The sequence below is a fragment of the Schistocerca nitens genome, chromosome 4 (genome assembly GCF_023898315.1).
Source record: "Schistocerca nitens isolate TAMUIC-IGC-003100 chromosome 4, iqSchNite1.1, whole genome shotgun sequence".
NCBI classification, from domain to species: Eukaryota; Metazoa; Arthropoda; class Insecta; order Orthoptera; family Acrididae; genus Schistocerca; species Schistocerca nitens.
Window position 1 is genome coordinate 171,448,055 of NC_064617.1, and position 20,371 is coordinate 171,468,425.

Below are 20,371 nucleotides of genomic sequence, written 5' to 3' on the forward strand. Positions count from 1 at the left end.
AGAACTAAGACATATATGTTCAGCAAACCAGATGAAAGGTCAGTAGTGTCATATCTCAGTGAGCAACTTGAAACTTTCAGCACAGGACCGGAGTATGTAGAGGAACTATGGCTCAAGCTGAAAAGAGTAGTTGACCATGCACTGGGTTGATATGTACCCAGCAGAATAGTTCATAATGGGAGGGAAAATATAATAAATGTAAAACAAAGCATAGGAGTATGGATAGAGAGATGCTGAATGAAACATGTTTGGCAGTCGGGAGAGCAATGTGTCATGCCTTCAGTGACTATCATAGCAGAATATTGTCAAATGTTGTTTCACAAAACCCAAAGAAATTTTGGTTGTTTTTAAATGTTGGTAGTGGCACAAAATTTAGTGTCCAGTCCTAGTGAATGAGACAGGAAGTGAAACTGAGGGCAGCAAAGTAAAAGCGGAAATGCATAACTCCATTTTCAAATGTTCCTTTACAGAGGAAAACCCAGGAGAATATCCAAATTTAATCCTCACAGCACTGAAAACATGAATGAAATAAGTATTAATGTCAATGATTTAGAGAAATAATTGAAATTGTTAAAACTGAACAAAGCTCCTGGGACCAATAGAATCCCTACCAGATTCTTTACCGAAGTGGCAGCTGAGTTAGCCCCTTTTCTAACTATAATCTGTTGTAGATCCCTCAAACAAAAAATCATGCCCAGTTCCAGGAAGAAAGCACAGGTCACACCTGTCTAAAAGAAAGGTAGTAGAAGTGATTCACAAAAGTACCATCCAGTAACCTTGACTTGGTTTGATGTAGAATCTTAGAACATTCTAGTTTAAACATAATGAGGAGTCGTGAACAGAATGACCTTCTCAATGCCAATTGGCATGGATTCCAAAACCTTCAATCACCTAAACCCATCTGGCACTTTTCTCACATGACATTCTGAAAGCTTTGCATCAAGGCAGTCAGGTAGATGCAGTAGTTCTTGATTTCCGAAAAGCATTTGACACAGTGCCACACCTATGCTTATTGTCAAAAGTATGATCATATAGGATATCAAGTGAAATTTGTGACTGGATTAACGACTTTTTAGTAGGTAGGACACAGCATATTATCTTGGATGGAGAGTCATTGTCAGATGTAGAAGTAACTTCAGGTGTGCCCCAGGGAAGGGTGTTGGGATGCTTGCTGTTCATGTTCTATGTTAATGACCTTGCAGACTATATTAACAGTAACCCCATACTTTTGGCAGATGATACAGTTATCTGTAATGAAGTACTATCTCAGAGAAGCTGCATAAATATTCAGTCAGATCTTGATGAGATTTCAAAGTGATGCAAAGACTGGCAACTTGCTTTAAATGTTCAGGAATGAAAAATTGTGCTCTTTACAAAATGAAAAAAAAACATAGTATCCTGTGACTATAATATCACTGAGTTACTGTTGCAATTGGCCAACTCATACAAATACCTGGGTGTAACACTTCGTAGGGTTATGAAGTGGAATGATCACATAGACTCAGTCAAGCGGAAAGCAAGTGGTAGAGTTTGGTTTATTGGTAGAATACTGGACAAGTGCAATAAGTCCAAAAGGAGACTGCTTACAAATTACTCATACAACCAATTCTAGAATATTGCTCAAGTGTGTGGGACCTTTGGCAGATGAGACTAACAAGAGATATTGCATGTATACGAAGAAGGGCAGCATGAATGGTCACAGGTTTGTATAGTACTATCCCTTACACATCACTCACATAGGGGTCATGAGAATAAGATTATAATAATTACTACATGCACAGAGGCATTCAAACAATCATTCTTTCGGTGCTACATACATGGATGGAAGGGAAGAAACCGTAATAACGGGTTAAATGGGACATACCCTCTGCCATGCATCTCATTGTGCTTTGCAGAGTATGGATGTAGATGTAGATGTAGAATTTGAAATCATTACCTGGTTTTTGGCAAACAAGTGTGTCAGGATAAAGTCATTTGTCTGAAATGAACCTAACTGTACAGGCCTTCTTTTCCATTCTCAAATGATGATGATGTTAAAATTAAATAAAATCAGTGACAAAGAGCAGGCTTATTGTATGCCCATATTAATGTAGTCTTGAATGAATTTGCATGACCTGTTTGTAGAACTTATACATGCCTTCTCAAAGAATTTCTTGCTTAGTACTTTGACTTTGTCTATAAACAGAATATAGATGCTGTGGTACCATTTTCTTTTTTCCTTGATTACTTGTTTCATGATGCAAACATTATCTGACAGATCTACTCTTTTGACATCCACTGTGTTCTTCTTGTAAGACATTACTGATCAACAGAAAGAAGTGAGATGTGAGTATTTGTTATGAAGCTCATATCCAGAGCTCAAAAGGCAATCCTGATGTAGTAATTAAGATTGATCCTACTTCATTTCTTTCAGTTGCTAATTTTAGTAATTAAAATTTGTTGATTAATCTCTTTGTAAGTATTAAAGGAAAAAATTCACTGAAATTAATCACGTAACAGGTTTTAGTACGTGTTTGCCATTCTTTTCCAAGTTTTTGTCAGTAAGTGGACTGAAAAAATTTTAATATCCTGACTTAACTTTTGGTCATGTACTACATTTATCAGTGACATTGTGTCCATTGATGGCGGAAAAGAATATGAATTACTGTTAAAAAAATAAAGAGATTGATGCTATTTCCAGAAAGGCACTCTTAATTATTTTAAAGGCATTATTGACCATTTTAAACTTAGAAATAACTCCTGTGATAGGACTTAGGGCACTACACATCCATAAAAATGGTCAAAGGTCACGATACAGGGTCAGTTTTTGGTTTGATGGAATTATTAGAACCATGAAAAACAAAGAAGTTTTATTTATATGTAATCAAAGAATTAATTATATGATTATAATAGAGGGAAACATTCCACGCAGGAAAAATATATCTAAAAACAAAGATGATGTGACTTACCAAATGAAAGTGCTGGCAGGTCGGCAGACACACAAACAAACACACAAACAAACACAGAAACACAAACATACACACAAAATACTAGCTTTCACAACCAACGGTTGCTTCGTCAGGAAAGAGGGAAGGAGAGGGAAAGATGAAAGGATGTGGGTTTTAAGGGAGAGGGTAAGGAGTCATTCCAATCCCGGGAGCGGAAAGACTTACCTTGGGGGAAAAAAGGACAGGTATACACTTGCACACACACACATATCCATCTGCGGATGGTTGCGTTGCGAAAGCTAGAATTTTGTGTGTATGTTTGTGTTTGTTTGTGTGTCTGTCGACCTGCCAGCACTTTCATTTGGTAAGTCACATCATCTTTGTTTTTATATATATATATATATAATAGAGGGAAACATTCCACGTGGGAAAAATATATCTAAAAACAAAGATGATGTGACTTACTGACATATGTCTGCTTGTGTCTGTATATGTGTGGATGGATATGTGTGTGTGTGCGAGTGTATACCCATCCTTTTTTCCCCCTAAGGTAAGTCTTTCCGCTCCCGGGATTGGAATGACTCCTTACCCTCTCCCTTAAAACCCACATCCTTTCGTCTTTCCCTCTCCTTCCCTCTTTCCTGATGAGGCAACAGTTTGTTGCGAAAGCTTGAATTTTGTGTGTATGTTTGTGTTTGTTTGTGTGTCTGTCGACCTGCAAGCACTTTCATTTGGTAAGTCACATCATCTTTGTTTTTGGATATATTTTTCCTACGTGGAATGTTTCCCTCTATTTTATATATATATATATATATATATATATATATATATATATATATATATATACAAAGATGATGTGACTTACCAAATGAAAGTGCTGGCAGGTCGACAGACACACAAACAAACACAAACATACACACAAAATTCAAGTTTTCGCAACAAACTGTTGCCTCATCAGGAAATAGGGAAGGAGAGGGAAGACGAAAGGATGTGGGTTTTAAGGGAGAGGGTAAGGAGTCATTCCAATCCCGGGAGCGGAAAGACTTACCTTAGGGGGAAAAAAGGATGGGTATACACTCGCACACACACACATATCCATCCACACATATACAGACACAAGCAGACATATATATATATATATATATATATATATATATATATATATATATATATATATATATATATATATTGATTGTTCCCCCTGTCGTAGTAAGCCTTCACAGTATTTCGGATGGTATTTGTCATTGAACTAGGGGAAGCAGAGAAATGACCTTCACCAAACATTTTGGATTTGTGCCATTTTCCTGCACACTGATATTCCTGCCAAATATCGATGTTACATCGGACTTAGTTTACATTTATCTCATCACAATAAGTTTTTCTTTTTTTTTCATTTGTACAATAACACTGTGTGAAATATTAGGCTGACAACTGGTTATATACAAGACTTTATCTCTTTATGTATAAAATACAGCAAAAAAATGTGATTTCAACCATCACACATGTAAGCTGACTATAGTGTGGATACAGACCTTACACTTCTCCAGTCAGCAGCAGCTTTTCCTCCTCAAGTGTATCTGCAATGGACCCTGACCACTAATTCTTCAGTTTCTTGGAAACTACAAGGGTAAGTCAATTATTAGCTGCAATTTAGCTATATTTTTTTTGCTTAGTTTGGTAGTACTGTTGTTTTACATTGATGACGCATGCTTTGTTTATTTGTTGCTATATCTTTGCAATTTTCAAGCTGCTAGGTTAGTTTCATTATCTCTGCCATGCTGTTAATCGTGGCTGCTCCGCTGTCTATTTGCACCAAAGAAGAGCAATGTTCAGTGATACGTTTTTTGTGGTCAGAAGGCATATCAGGGGCCAAAATTCATCGAAGACTTTCAGTACAGTACTGGAACAGTGTTTTGCCACAACAAAGTGTCATGAATGGGCTATTGATGAAGTGGCACATCATCTGCAAATTAGTCACGGTTCTGCCAATGAAATCATCCACAACAGACTTGGGTTTCATAAAATTTGTGCAAGATAGGTCCCAAAACACCTCACACAGTTGCATAAACAAACATGCTTGGACATCTACAAAAAACATTTGGATCGCTATGCTAATGAAGGGGACAACTTCTTAGACAGGATCATTACCAGTGACAAAGCATGGATCCATCATTACAAGCCAGAGAGTAAATGGCAGAGTATGGAATGGAAACATCCAAATTTGCGATGCAAGAAAAAGTTCATGACCCACCAGTCTGCAGGAAAACTGATGCTTAAGGTTTTTTTGGGATGCACAATGTCCCGTACTGGAACATTATGGTAAAAGGGGCATAACAATAAACAGTGTACATTACAGTGAGATGCTCTCTGCCAGGCTAAAGCCTACAATTTGAAGCAAACATCGAGGATTGCTGTCAAAAGGTGTTGCGTTGTTGCACGACAATGACTGTCTGCATAACTGCTGCCCACACTGCTGAAACACTCCAGAAACTCAAATTTGAAGTACTGGATCATCCTCCATATAGTCCCAATCTTGCCCCTTCTGACTATCACTTGTTTGGTCCACTCAAACAGGCATTAAGGGGCCATCAATTTGCCTCAGATGAAGCAGTGAAAGAAGCGGTGCATTCCTGGCTCGCAGCTCAACTGAGAACCTTCTTTTATGAGGGCATCAGGAAGCTTGTACAACGATGGACCAAGTGCATTGAAACACAAGGAGACCATGTTGAAAAATGATGTGCTTGTAAGTTTCCTATTTGACTAGAATAAAATTTTATAACTGCTTTGCGGATAATAATTGCCTTACCCTCGTATTAGGTTGCAGGTTTTTATAAATAAATTGTCCATATTTAAGAGTCAAAATGGTTCCACCAGGTTCCAAATGAATCCTGTCATGAAGTTTGAATTCAATTGTTTTGAAAATGGTAGTGTATTGACTAAAACCCATTCATAAGAGTTACTTTTGAAAGGCCACCAATCAGTATTCCAAAGATTCTCAAAGTCAGTGGGTAGCAGGATGTAGCCTCTCCTTGTAAGCTGAACTGACCCAGAAGATAATGCCATAGTACAGTATAAGTGAAAGTATGCAAAGTATGCTAGCAATTCTCCACGGAAGTCAGCATAATTTTAGAGGTTTGTAAATACAAAGCAGGCAGAGCTGAGCATTTTAGCTAACTTATCCATTGCTGTTGCCACATCACTTTGCTTTAAAGTGCCAAAGAAACTGGTATAGGCATTTGTATTCAAATACAGAGGTATGTAAACAGGCAGAAGACAGTGCTGCAGTTGGCAGTGTCTATATAAGACAACAAGTGTCTGGTGCAGTTGTTAGATCAGTTACTGCTACTACAGTGACAGGTTATCAAGATTTAAGTGAGTTTGAACATGGTGTTATAATCGACTCATGAGCGATGGGACATGGCATTTCTGATGTAGCAATTAAGTGGGGATTTTCCCATATGATCATTTCACGAGTGTACTATGAGTACCAGGAATCTGATAAAACATCAGATCTCCAATATCGCTGTGGCTGGAAAAAGATCCTGCAAGAACAGGACCAATGATGACTGAAACAATCTTTCAACGTGACAGAAGTGCAACCCTTCCAGAAGTTGCTGCACATTTCAATGCTGGGCCATCAACAAGTGTCAATGTGCGAACCATTCAATGAAACATCATTGATATGGACTTTCAGTGCTGAAGGCCTACTTGTGTACCCTGGATGACCTCACAACACAAAGCTTTACACCCCACCTGGGTTTGTCAACACCGACATAGGACTGTTGATGACTGGAAACATGTTGCCTGGTTCGACGAGAGGACATGTATTGGTTTGGAGACAACCTTATGAATCCATGGACCCTGCGTGTTAGCAAGAGACTGTTCGAGCTTGTGGAGGCTCTGTAATGGTATTGGGTGTGTGCAGTTGAAGTTATATGGGACCCCTGATATGTCTAGATATGACTCTGATAGGTGACATGTATGTAAGCATCCTGTCTGATCACCTGCATCCACTCATGTCCATTGTGCATTTTGACAGACTTGGAAAATTCCAGCATGACAGTGTGACACCCAACATGTCCAGAATTGCTGCAGAGTGGCTCCAGGACCACTCTTCTGAGTTTAAACACTTCAGCTGGCCGCTTAACTCCCTAGAAATGAACTTTATTGAGCATATCTGGGATGCCTTGCAATGTGCTGTTCAGAAGAGATCTCCACTTCCTCATGCTCTTACAGATTTATGGATAGTCCTGCAGGATTCACGCAATTCCCTCCAGCACTACTCCAGACATAAGTCACTAATACAAATTCTGTGTATTACCAATCTGTATGTCTAGGAACTTTACATGTGGAGCATCATACTGTGCGCATCCATTAATCTCTGCACTTCTGGTACCTGCAAGTCATTTTTACTTGTTTGGAACTGCACTGCATAATGCCATACATGATTAAGTGTCAAGCAGTTGTTGTTAGCCTGATAAGTTATTCTCCCAGCTATGTCTGGTATGGGAGTATTTGGGACTTATCAGTCTGTGCACGACAGTGTATGGTGCCAATATGTTCTAAGAAACCGTGCGTGAAAGTGTAGTTTTTTCAGATGGTCATATCTTGGTTTCTATTGATCAGAGACAAGGGTTCAAGTGTGTCGGATAGCGCTGGGCCTAACAACCATTTGTACACCTATTGGAAGAAAAGGAGTACTGTAGCTATCCTACAGGACTGGGTCAACAATAAACATTACACACTGCCTCCAGCCCAGGCAAATTGAACAAGTTGGTTGGTTCTTTTGCATTAGGTGTGACCTAGGATGGACCTTAGGTGGTTTATAGAAGAACCATTTGTTCATGGGCAGTTCCTAAGAAAACCCCGAAAAACCATGATTTTTCAGATACCAAAAGTACAAATTGTGTGGATGGCCACTTCTGTAATTTCTATTCATGATAGATTGTCGAAATATTTACCATACATTCTTAAGATGATGTTGTTAAGGAAATGTAAAATTTATTATGATATCATTATCTGTTACCAAGATCAACAGGTTTAAAGTTATTGTACTTGTGCAGAAAATTGCAGAAACTGGTTGTTAGCTATTTTTGCAGTATGTAGCCAAGTTATTGAAACAACTCACCACAGAAAATGGCTCAAATTTTAAATGTAAATTCCTTAGACACTCATCTGGAAATGCCATTTCCTCGTTTCCAAAAATCTGTATCTGTTATCAAGATACAACTGAAAAACCATGATTTTTTGCTTATTAAAAGTACCAATCATGGGGAAAGTCACTTCTATAATTTTTATTCATGGCAAATTGTCAGGACTTCTACCAAGTGTTTTTAAGGCAATGTTCTCAGGGAACCGTAAAACTTTTTGTGATATCATTATCCATTACTGAGCTCCAGCAGTTCAAAGTTACCATACTTAGGCACACAAAATATGCATTTAATATCCAGTGTGAGAAATAAATGTAGTTTTAACCGACATAGTGTATGCATGACAAGGGTTATAGGGTCACTGCCAGGGTTCTGAGGCTACAAAGCTACATTTTTTCACACCTATACAAATATTCTCAAAGTGGTATTGCAGTGACAGAAAATGGGCTAAAATGGGCTTAGCCTGAAAGGAACTTAAAATGGCTGTCAAGAAGTATGTAAAACTGGAAAAACCACAAATTCACTTAAATATTTCTAATAACATTTTTGCCCTTTTAAGAAACAAATAATAAGCCAGACATTTTCAGTAAATTGTGGTTGATGAGCAAAGTATACAGAAAAAAAGGGAAGCAAATGATGTTAACCTTATGTTATGCATACTTATTTGTTGTTTATATGCATCAAAGAATGAAAATCAAGCATTGGAAAAGCTGGGATGGAATGTAACAATATTGTGAAAAGGAAAGTTGCTACTCACCATATAGCAGAGATGCTGAGTCACAGATAGATATAACAAAAAGACTGTCACAAATAAAGCTTTTGTCCATTAAGGCCTTTGTCAACACTAGACGACACACGCACGCGCGCGCGCGCGCGCGCACACACACACACACACACACACACACACACACACACACAGACAGATATGCAACTCACACACATGATGACTGCAGTATCAGGCTGCATGAGACTGCAGTCGTGTGTGTGTTGGCCTTCACCAAATCTTTTACTTTTCTAGTCAGGTAGTTAGCTATGTTAAATTCCTCCTGATGCTTCTTAATACTCCAGCTTTTATGTAAAATGGCAAAAATTTCCATCTGTTTACTTTGAGATGTGCAGGTACTAAATTTCCCTTTCAGCTCAATGATAATCTCTGATTATGAATGATCATCTAACTCTTCTTCATCAGAATACAGCAACAGTACTTTTCTTTGGATTGCTGAAGTTACTTTTATTAATTTTTTTGTAGGATACTTTGCCTCACTTAGTTAATTTTTTGTAACTGCCAATTCATCAACAGACTGCAAAGAAGCATTCAAAATTTCTAGGTCTGCACTTGCAGCAATGTCTTTTTCATCACTACAGCTTAACACCTTTTCACTCATTTGTTTGACCTCAGAACACACTAGATCATATGTACTAGACTTATCAGAAACTTCTACTTGTGAAATTGTTTCCAGCACTTTTCACATACTTTCTAACTTACTGTTAGGAAAGGCTTTCTTTCTATCATCTTTTGGAAATAGTACACAAGTTTCTCTTTGGTTATTGTGTCTCATTTTGCTAAAAGGATTACTGGACAGTGGTGAAATTTTAGGCATTTTATGTCATTCTGAAATGAAGTCAGATTTTTATGAAACATTTTCAAGGTTCAATGTGTCGGCTTCCTGTAATTGAAAATGAAAATCCTGACAATATACCACAGAGTGTCATGAATACATTAAGTAACTTGGAAACATGATTCAGTCTAAATGGCTTAAGGCTAAACATTTCAAAAACCCACAGGATGAGTTTTAAAACCAAACAGCCAAAAACTGAAGAAATCTCTGTCACTCACAACAATCAAAAAATGGAAGAACTTGACTCAGTCAGGTTCCTAGGAATAAATTTAGACTGAAGAGTTGGAATTCTCGTATAGATTATCTAGCAAATAAATTAAACAGCCTTGCATATGCAGTGGAAATTTCAACCTGTGCCACTGATATGGACACCAGGAAAATAGCATATATAGCTACTTTGAATCTGTAAATCTGTCATTCGATATAGCATAATTTTTTGGGGAAACTTGGGAAACGTTATACGAATTTTAAAGTTACAAAAAAGAATCAATCGCAACTTGTGCACTGCACAGCCGAGGGCATCATGTCAGCCATAATTTAAAGATCTAAAAATATTAACTGTCTCCTCTTTATACTTCTTTGAGGTGGTTCTTTTCCTACCCAGCAGAGCTGATAAAAAATTGAACACTCATACAACACAAGACATAAAGAAAACTTTATGCTCATCTCACGTCACATAAAACTGCATGGCCAGACTCCTCAGTATATATCCATGAAAATTCACAACACAATAAAAGGGTGTGACATAATGAATATGAAGATGAATACTTTAAAAAGCAAGTTGCATTATTTTCTAATTGAACGATGCTACTACTCTGTGGAAGATTTCATGAAGGACGAAGTGTTAATTTGAGTTGGATCTTTGAAATGGAATAAAAATTTGTGATAGTTATAATTGATGTAAATACTGTAAGTCTGACAAATTTTAAATAAGTAAATTCTTCACAAAGTATTCTTGTAAGTGTGACAAAATTTTAAATAAGCTAATTGTAACCTTGACATGTCTCCTGTGCGTCAGACATATGTTCTGAAATTGTGTACTTTATGAGATGAATAACACGCAATTCACATATATTTCTAACAACAGATTTATGTAAGTTTAATATTCTAATCATTTTGCTCGTGTTACCTCAAAAAATAGCTGTGGTAAACTACTTCTCTGGTCTCGATGCTAGTTGAATATGACAGAACCTTCATTTCACAAGCTGCAACATATAGCAAATTGAACAGTGACCCAAATATAGAATAAATTTAATTTGCTTTATGTCTATGGTCGCAAATTTTTTGTCATCAGGCTGCCAGTTTCGGTCTATAATGACCATCTTCAGATCTGTTTTATAAAAACATGTCCTAATATGCTGGAGCCATGACAGTGCATTAGGACATGTTTTTATAAAACAGATCTGAAGAGGGCCATTATAGACTGAAACTGGTAGACTGATGAGAAAGAACCTTGAATGCAAAGGTCAGGCTGTTTAATTTATATGTTAAGTATGTCATATGTGCAGACCAGGATAAAGTTTGGTCCAGATGCATTCCTAAAAGCTTAACTCAGCCTGCTTCTTCCAGTTCTTGGTTTCTGTGATTAATGTGGGTTTCAATTACCTTAGAGTTTTTAGTGTTAAACTGCAGTAAATGTGTTTTTCCAATATTCAGTTTCAATCCATTTAGTTGGTATCACTTTTCTAAACTATCTAGTGGATTTGTGACAATTGAGGGAATTTATTCCGAGTCATTACTTTTGACAATGGCAGAAGTATCATTGGCGAATAAAACTGAGTGTGAATTTACATCAAGGGACAAGTTGTTTATACACTGAAGACCCAAAGAAACTGGTACACCTGCCTAATATCGTGTAGTGTTCCGCAAGCAGGCAGAAGTGCTGCAACACAATGTGGCATGGACTCGACTAATGTCTGAAGTAGTGCTGGAGGGAATTGACACCATAAATCCTGCCTGGCTGTCCGTAAATCCATAAGAGTATGAGGGGCTAGAGATCTCTTCTGAACTGCACCTTGCAAGGCATTCCAGATATGCTCAATAATGTTCGTGTCTGGGGAGTTTGGTGGCCAGCGGAAGTGTTTAAACTCAGGAGAGTATGCCTGGAGCCACTTTGTAGCAATTCTGAATGTGTGGGGTGGTGCATTGTCCTGCTGGAATCCCCCCAAGTCTATTGGAATGCACAATGGGCAGGAGTAGATGCAGGTGGTCAGACAGGATGCTTATGTACGTGTCACCTGCCAGGGGTGTATCTAGACATATCAGGGGTCCCATATCACTCCAACTGCACATGCCCCACACCATTACAGAGCCTCCACCAGCTTGAACAGTCCCCTGCTGACATGCAGGGTTTATGGATTCATGAGGTTGTCTGCATATCCATACATGTCCATCCGCTTGATACAATTTGAAACCAGACTTGTCCAAACAGGCAAATTGTTTCCAGCCATTGACAATCCAATGTTGGTGTTGATGGGCACAAGTGAGACATGAAGTGTTGTGTCGTGCAGTCATCAAGGGTACCTTCGTGGGCCTTCAGCTCTGAAAGCCCTTACTGATGACGTTTAATTGAATCGTTCACACGTTGAGACTTGTTGATGGCCTAGCATTGAAATCTGCAGAAATTTGCGGAAGGGTTGCACTTCTGTCATGTTGAATGATTCTCTTCAGTCATTGTTGGTTCTGTTCTTGCAGGGTCTCTTTTGGGCCACAGTGATGTCAGAGATGTGATGTTTTACTGGATTCCTGACATTCATGGTACACTCGTTTCCCATCACTCATGTGCCGACTATAACACCACATTGAAACTCACTTAAATCTTGATAATCTGCCATTGTAGCAGCAGTAACTGATCTAACAATTGCACCAGAACTTGTTGTCATATATATGCATTGCCGACTGCAGTGCTGTATTCTGCATATTTGCATATCTCTGTATTTGAATATGCATGCCTGTATCAGTTTCTTTGACACTTCAGTATATAAAGTAGAAATAAAGTTGGGCCCAGAATTGAATCTTGTGGGACACCTTGTGAAATAATCATCCATTTAAATAAGGAATTTCCATTGCTTGATGATACAGCTACCCTGTGTTTTCTGTTTGTGAAACATGACCTAAACCACTCTAAAGCACATCCCCTAGTTCCATATCTTTCCATTTTATACAGGAGTGAGTGATGGCTTATACAGATGCTTTTGTGAGGTCACAGAAAGATCCTGCAACCTTTCCCGACTTGTCTAAGGCAGAAATGATTTTTTGTCACAAACTCATTAATGGCCTCTATTGTGCTTTTACCTTTCTGAAAGCTATATTGAATATCTGAAATTATATTTGCTGTTTCCATAAAATTTCAGAAAAAAGCAAACATAATTTCAGACAATTGAAATGGCTTTCATAAAGACAAAAGCACAATAGAGGCCATTAATGAGTTTATGGTTCAATGTGTAGAAGGAGGGATGTCCCTAAGCAGATCGACAAGGCATTCTTTTGTGTTAGCAGAAGAACCAACACCGTGTTACGAGTGGAGGCCGAAGTGCATGTGTTTTAGCTCAAGCAGGCTGGCGTGAGGAGAGAAGAACGATACTGACGTGAGGTCTGGAACATGACAAGGAACGAGAATTCAGAAAGCGGACATAATTAGTTTGATACTTAACTTTAATCCATTAATGATGAACGTTGCTCTTGACGGTACATGAGTCACCATATTATCTGTTCAGAAGACATTCTTGGAGATAGTATGTATAGTAACTGAATATGGCACCTTGCTAGGTCGTAGCAAATGACGTAGCTGAAGGCTAAGTTAAACTGTTGTCTCTGCAATTGAGAGCATCTGTAGACAGTAAACCTTTGCTAGCAAAGTCAGCTGTACAATTGGGGTGAGTGCTAGGAAGTCTCTCTAGACTAGACCTGCCGTGTGGTGGCGCTCGCTCTGCAATCACTGATAGTGGCGACATGTGGGTCCAACATATACTAACGGACCGCGGCCGATTTAAAGGCTACCACCTCGCAAGTGTGGTGTGTGGCAGTGACACCATACATTCCATTCACATAGACACATGAACACAGTAGCCAGTACGCTGTATTGTCGACTGGCTGTGCCCAGACGTACACCTGACTACAATTTCAGTGATGAAAGACAAACTTGATTGTCGGCATGGAGTGTTGGTGCTCATGGCACCATTAAAAAATATTCAAGAATTATGACCAAGGTAAATACGAAAACAGGTTTTACAAAGACACTTGCTGTGCCTGTTATGAACATTAGTGATGTGTCAGACTGATTAAATGCTCACATGGTGCAGAATAATTAAAGAACCAATGAAATCCCCTGTGACATAAAACAGAAATTATTATGAAAAATAAACAAAAAAAAACTGTGTCCAATGATGATAATGCATTTCTCACATGAGTAGGTCTAACTTGTTTGGAAAAATTTGTATTTTTTGCACATCCACTATGAATTGTTCAAAGACATTTCTGATTCCACTGTACAATTGAATTCTGGCCCATGCTGAACACATGATGCCTGAATGAATGACAACCCAGTTGATTCAAAATGTCTTGTAGCAGTCCAGCCATGTAACTTATTGTCTGGGTCAGATCCTTTTAATTACAACCATTTGGCAACAACTGATATCACATGTAATCTGTCCATGAGTCCACATACTATTCTACATTAACAAATTGTTTTCAGATTCTTTTGCAAATGAACAGTGAAATCAATTTGTAATCACCTCATGAAAAAAAAGTTGAACAATTGTTTACCTGTATCTCTTTTATGAACATTGAAAATGAAAAGTACGAAAGTAATGTGGTATACGAATGCTAAGAGAAATTTTATTACCTTAGATATAATTTTCTTTTATTTACATTAACTGTTGTTGTTGCTCTAGTCTTCAGACCAAAGAATGACTTGCTGCAGCTCCCCATGCTACTCTTCCCTGTGTGAGCCTCTTCATCTCTGAATAATTATTGCAACCTACATCTTTCTGAATCTGCTTACTGTCTTCATCTCTTGGCCTTCCTCTACTATTTTTACCACCTACGCTTCTCTCCAATACTAAATTGGTTATCACTTGATGTCTCAGAATGTGTCATATCAACTTTTGGCTAAGTTGTGCCACAAATTTTTTGTCTTCTCAATTCAGTTCAGTATTTCCTCATTAGTAACATGATCGACCCATCTAATCTTTCAAAAGCTTCTATTCTCTTTTTATCTAAACTGTTTACTGTCCATGTTTCACTTCCATTCATGGCTACACTCAAAACAAGTACTTTCAGGAAAGACTTCCTAACACTTAAATCTGAATTTGATGTTAACCAATTTCTCTTCTTCAGAAATGCTTTTGTTGGCATTGCCAATCTACATTTTATATCCTCTCTACTTCGGCCATCATCAGTTATTTTGCTGCCCAAATAATAAAACTCACCTACTACTCTAAGTGTGTCATCTCCTAATCTGAGTCCCATAGCATCTCCTGATTAATATGACTACATTCCATTATCTTTGTTTTGCTTCTGTTGATGTTCATCTTATATCCTCTTTTCAGACACTATCCATCTGTTCAACTGCTCTTCCAAGTCTTTTTCTGTCTCTGACAAGATTACAATGTGATCGACAAACCTCAGAGTTTTTATATCTTCTCCCTGGACTTCAGTTCCCACTCAAAATTTTTCTTTAGTTTCCTTTACTGCTTGTTCAGTGTATGTATTGCATAACATTGGAGATGGGCTATAACTCTGTCTCACTCCATTTACAACCACTGCCTTCCTTTCATGCCTCTCGACTCTTATAACTATTGTCTGGTTTCTGTACAAGTTGTACATACTCTTTCACTCCCTGTATTTTACCCCTGCTACCTATAGAATTTCAAAGAGTGTATTCCACTTAACATTGGCAAAAGCTTTCTATAAGCCTACAAATGCTACAAATGTAGGTTTGCCTTTCCTTAACCTATCTTCTAAGATGAGTTATAGGGTCAGTACTTCCTCATGTGTTCCTTCATTTCTCCAGAATCCAAAATGATCTGCCTGAAGGTTGCTTCTATGAGTTTATCCATTCTTCTGTAAAAAAAAAAAAAAAAAAAAAAAAAAAAAAAAAAAAAAAAAAAAAAAAAAACTGTGTTAATATTTTGCAACCATGTCTTATTAAACTGATTGTTCAGTAACTTTCACATCTGTCAGCAACTGCATTCTTTGGAATAGGAATTAGTAAATTCTTCTTGAAGTCTGAGAGTATTTTTCTCTCTTATACATCTCGCACACCAGACAGATAAGTTTTGTCATGGTTGGCTCTCCCAAGGACATCAGTACTTCTGATGGAAGATCATCTTTTCCTGTGGCCTTGCTTCGACTTAGATCTTTCAGAGCTTTGTAAGATTCTTCTCGCAGTATCATATCACCCCTCTCTTCTTCATCCGTGTCCACTTCCCTTTCTAAAATGTTGCTTTCAAGTTCATCTCCCTCATATAGACCCTCTACATACTCCTTCCACGTTTCAGCTTTTCCTTCTTTGCTTAGGACTGGTTTTCCGCCTGAACTCTTGATATTCATTCAGCTGCTTTGCTTTTCCCAAAAGGCCTCCTTAATTTTCTTGTAGGTGGTATCTGTATTTCCCTAAGTGAAGTTTGCTTCTAAATTCTTACATGTGTCCTCTAACTATTCCTGCTTAGAAATTTTACACATCCTATTGATCTCATTTTTTAAACATTTGTATTCCTTTTCAACTGTTTCATTTACGGTGTTTTTAAATTTTATCCTTTCATCAGTTAAATTAAATATCTCCTGTACTATCCAAGGATTTTTACTAGGCCTTGTCTTTTTACCTACTTGATCATCTGCTGCCTTTAGTATTTCATGTCTTAAGGCTACCCATTCTTCCTCTACTGTATTCCTTCACCCCCTCTAGTCAACTGTTGCCCTCTAAAGCTCTCAACAACCTCTGGTTGTTTCAATGTATTCAGTTCCCATCTCCTTAATTTCCTACTTCTTTCCAATTTCTTCAGTTTTAATCTACAGTTCATAACCAATAAATTGTGGTCAGTGTCCACATCTACCCCTGGAAATTTAAAATCTGTTTCCTAAATCTATGTCTAAGAACCAATCTGAAATCTTCCTGCATCTTCAGGTCTCTTCCACATAGACAATCTTCTTTTATGATTCTTAAACCAAGTGTTAGCAATGATTAAATTATGCTCTGTGCAAAATTATACCAGATTGCTTCCTCTTTCATTCCCCCCCCCCCCCCTCCTCCTCCTTTCAACCATTCTCAGTACCAGCAGAGCATGGCAATTTTGGTTGATATTACAAGGCCAGATCAATCAGTCATGCACATTGTTACCCATGAAACTACGGAAAATGCTGCTGCCCATCTTGAGGAACTGCACATTTGTCTTGCCTCTTAACAGATACCCCCCTGTTGTGGTTATACTTATAGTATGGCTATCTGTATCACTGAGGCACACAATCCACCTCACCATCGACAAAGTCCATGGTTCATGGGAGGGTACATCAACTATGCAGATCTATTCATATATTGAATGTGTTAAACCCAAAAATGGAGAAAGGGCACTATTTGTGAATATAACTGAACTGTTTCAACAATAGACAGTGACTAACTGTGTACTCAGCTAAATGAATGTGGATATCAAGTGATGATTCATTGAACAGTGTCATCAAGTTGCAGAAAAGGAAACAGTGCCAACGCCATTAAAGACAGCTGTATAATAGATCAATATGTAAAAAACATGTAAACTTAACAAGTCTCTAATAATGTTAAAAATGTATGTAGAATGTACAGAATCAGTAACAGAAATTTCATTCTCATTTTGTTTAAAAAACAATTCCTAAATGTTGGTAAGCTTCCTCTTCACTTTTCCTCTTTGGTCTTCTCTGCCTGAGCAACTGGCATAAGATGCTGTCATATTTTTCTTTGTATAAATGAGGCTTATAATATTTATGTGAAGGTCACAACATTTCTATTAATGTTATCATTATCCCTTGTCCTAACCCTGGCTTTTAAATGTTTTTGCAGCCATTTTTAATGGTGAGGGTTGAGTTAAGTTGGATGTTACTAATATGGTGAACTTATTGGCTGTCATTGCTGCAGCCTTGAATGCACAATGTGTGGTCAGTAAAATAACCTGCATTTACTCTAAATTTATGGTATATAGTGTGATACCTTTTAAAGAAGTATTGCAGTTCAAGCAGATTCTGGCATTGAATTACTGATATTTATTCTCACAGCCATGCATCACCCTGTTAGTAAAGAGCCAACAGTCACTGATTACACCAACTTCCACCTCAACTTCCATCATTAAGATAATTTCACCTTACCTTCTCTCGCTAGTAATCGAATACAATAACCTTCAAGAGAAAGAGGAATTATAAGCTAAAAAGTTCAGTCAATGGTATAGGAGAGCAGTAACTGCACATGGAATCACTGTTTGCTTCTCTTCCCAGGACAGTATGTTTGCAAGTTTTGCAGGTATGTGTTTTGCCTGGTATAGTCTCCTAGCTCTTTCCAGATCCTTCAGTTTCACAAAGCATTGCTTGGTGACCATCAGATACTGTTTTCACTCATTCTGATGATGATCAATGGCGACTGATACTGATTAACAGTATAAAACATTTTATGGATTGCATCAAAGGAACTTCTTTGGCAGTGTGGACATTATTATGTCAGCCAGATGATGCAGTCTGTAGTGTAATGTGGACATGAACAGTTGTTTGGGTCAAAGCTATTCCAAGATGTATCAGAACACATAATAGAAAAGAGATTGTAATTGTATTGGCTAACACTGCCTTCAGAAGGAAAGGAAAATTTTTGTGTAGCGTTTTATGTATTACTTTAGAAAATGATAGCATCAATACAGTATTGAAAATGTTGCCTTTTACAGTGCTAATATAGGCACCAGTGACATCATAAGCAGTAGCAGGAATATGTTTTATTTCATTTATTTGTTCATTTATCTTGACACAGTTAGGTTCATCATGACTCTCTTACATTAACTAAACAGCACACATATTTAATGTTACAGGTATTATGACAATCGTATAATCAGAGTTTTTACATTTAATATGAAATCCAACATCTACAAATAACTATGACTTTATTTGTGGAAACAGTGATAGAAACAACAGAAACCTGGGATAAAGCCATAATATACTGTACAGTATCTACATAGATCTTCAAACAAATAACTGTATCTAGGTGTTGGAAGAAAGCACACGTCACACCCATGTACAATAAGGGTAGCAGAAGTGATCCACAAATGTGCCACTTAATATCCTTAACTTCTGTTTACTATATATGAGCTACCTCAAAATTACTACAACATAGAACATTCAGTTTGATAGTTGAAGGAGCCAGATGCATACACTGAGAAATAACACATGTATACTCTTTTACAAAATTTTATTTTATCATACAAGTCTAATTAAAATGACCAGTTTAAAAAATTAAAAGCAACAATAAAGACTACCATGGGATACAATTATTTTACTTTAAGAGATGTAAAATATAAACATAAGTTAGATACAATTCCTTTGTGGACTCCAATTGAATATAACAGCTTCAAATACCCACCCAATCCAGCCTCCCAAAATGCTGTGGGCTGTCTCAAACAGGCTAATTAAATCACACATATAAGAATCTAAAACACACATAAGAAATAATTACAATATGTGCCTTAAAATGAAACCAGCCATTACATGCTGTACACTACGGTATCATACTTACACTTATTATCGGAAACATGGTCATATGGGGCACCAGATGAAATTTGTAACTGGACTGAGGATTTCTTGGTGGACAAGATACGGCATGCAGTATTGTATGGAGAGTCATTGACAGAAGTAGAACTAACTTCAGTCACTCCTGGACGTTTTTAACACCACTGCTGATAATGTTGTGTATTAATTTAACTTTCAGACAATATTAATAGTAGCCTCAGACTTTTCACAAATGATATAGTTATCTATAATGAAGCCCTCACCCTTCCACCCTCGCTCTCAGGTAGATTTAAAACTTTATAGCTTTATATGTCAGTCCATTATGATGTGCCTATCATTTCATTAATGGTTATAGTTATTGTGATATTGACATGGAAGTACGACAGTGAGCGGAATTCGAAAAAGTGTACAAGGAAAAATAGGGGTCGCTATGATTTTCCGTTAGGTGCGTATTTCACAATATGTTGTTGCATATGAAATTTAACCAACATACTGAATTTTTCGTTAGACTTGGGTGGAAGTCAATATCTGTCACCAGTATCGAGAAAACAGAATGTTTCAAAAGGTATGCAAAGCATTCAAGGATGTGAAGTTTTTGGACAGTAATTCCGAAGAGAGAAACCATTTTACTCGACATGGAATGCACAGGAACCGGCTAGGAAAACGTGTACTCGCTAAAGTATTATTAGCAGAATCATTCAAACTATTTGAAAACACCACTCCTCCAATCATTCTAAAAGCACCTGTGCCCATTGAAACTGTACCATTGGAAGAAATACAGACAGTGTCGTCAAAATACTCCTTCAAACCTAATGGAACAGCTGAAGGGAAGACTTCATATGCAGCAGCACCTGTATGTGAATCAACACAAACAGGTCTTTTATACAAAAGCAAGACAGCACCAGCAGTTACAACTCAAGTGGGAAACGTTAGTCCACTGCCA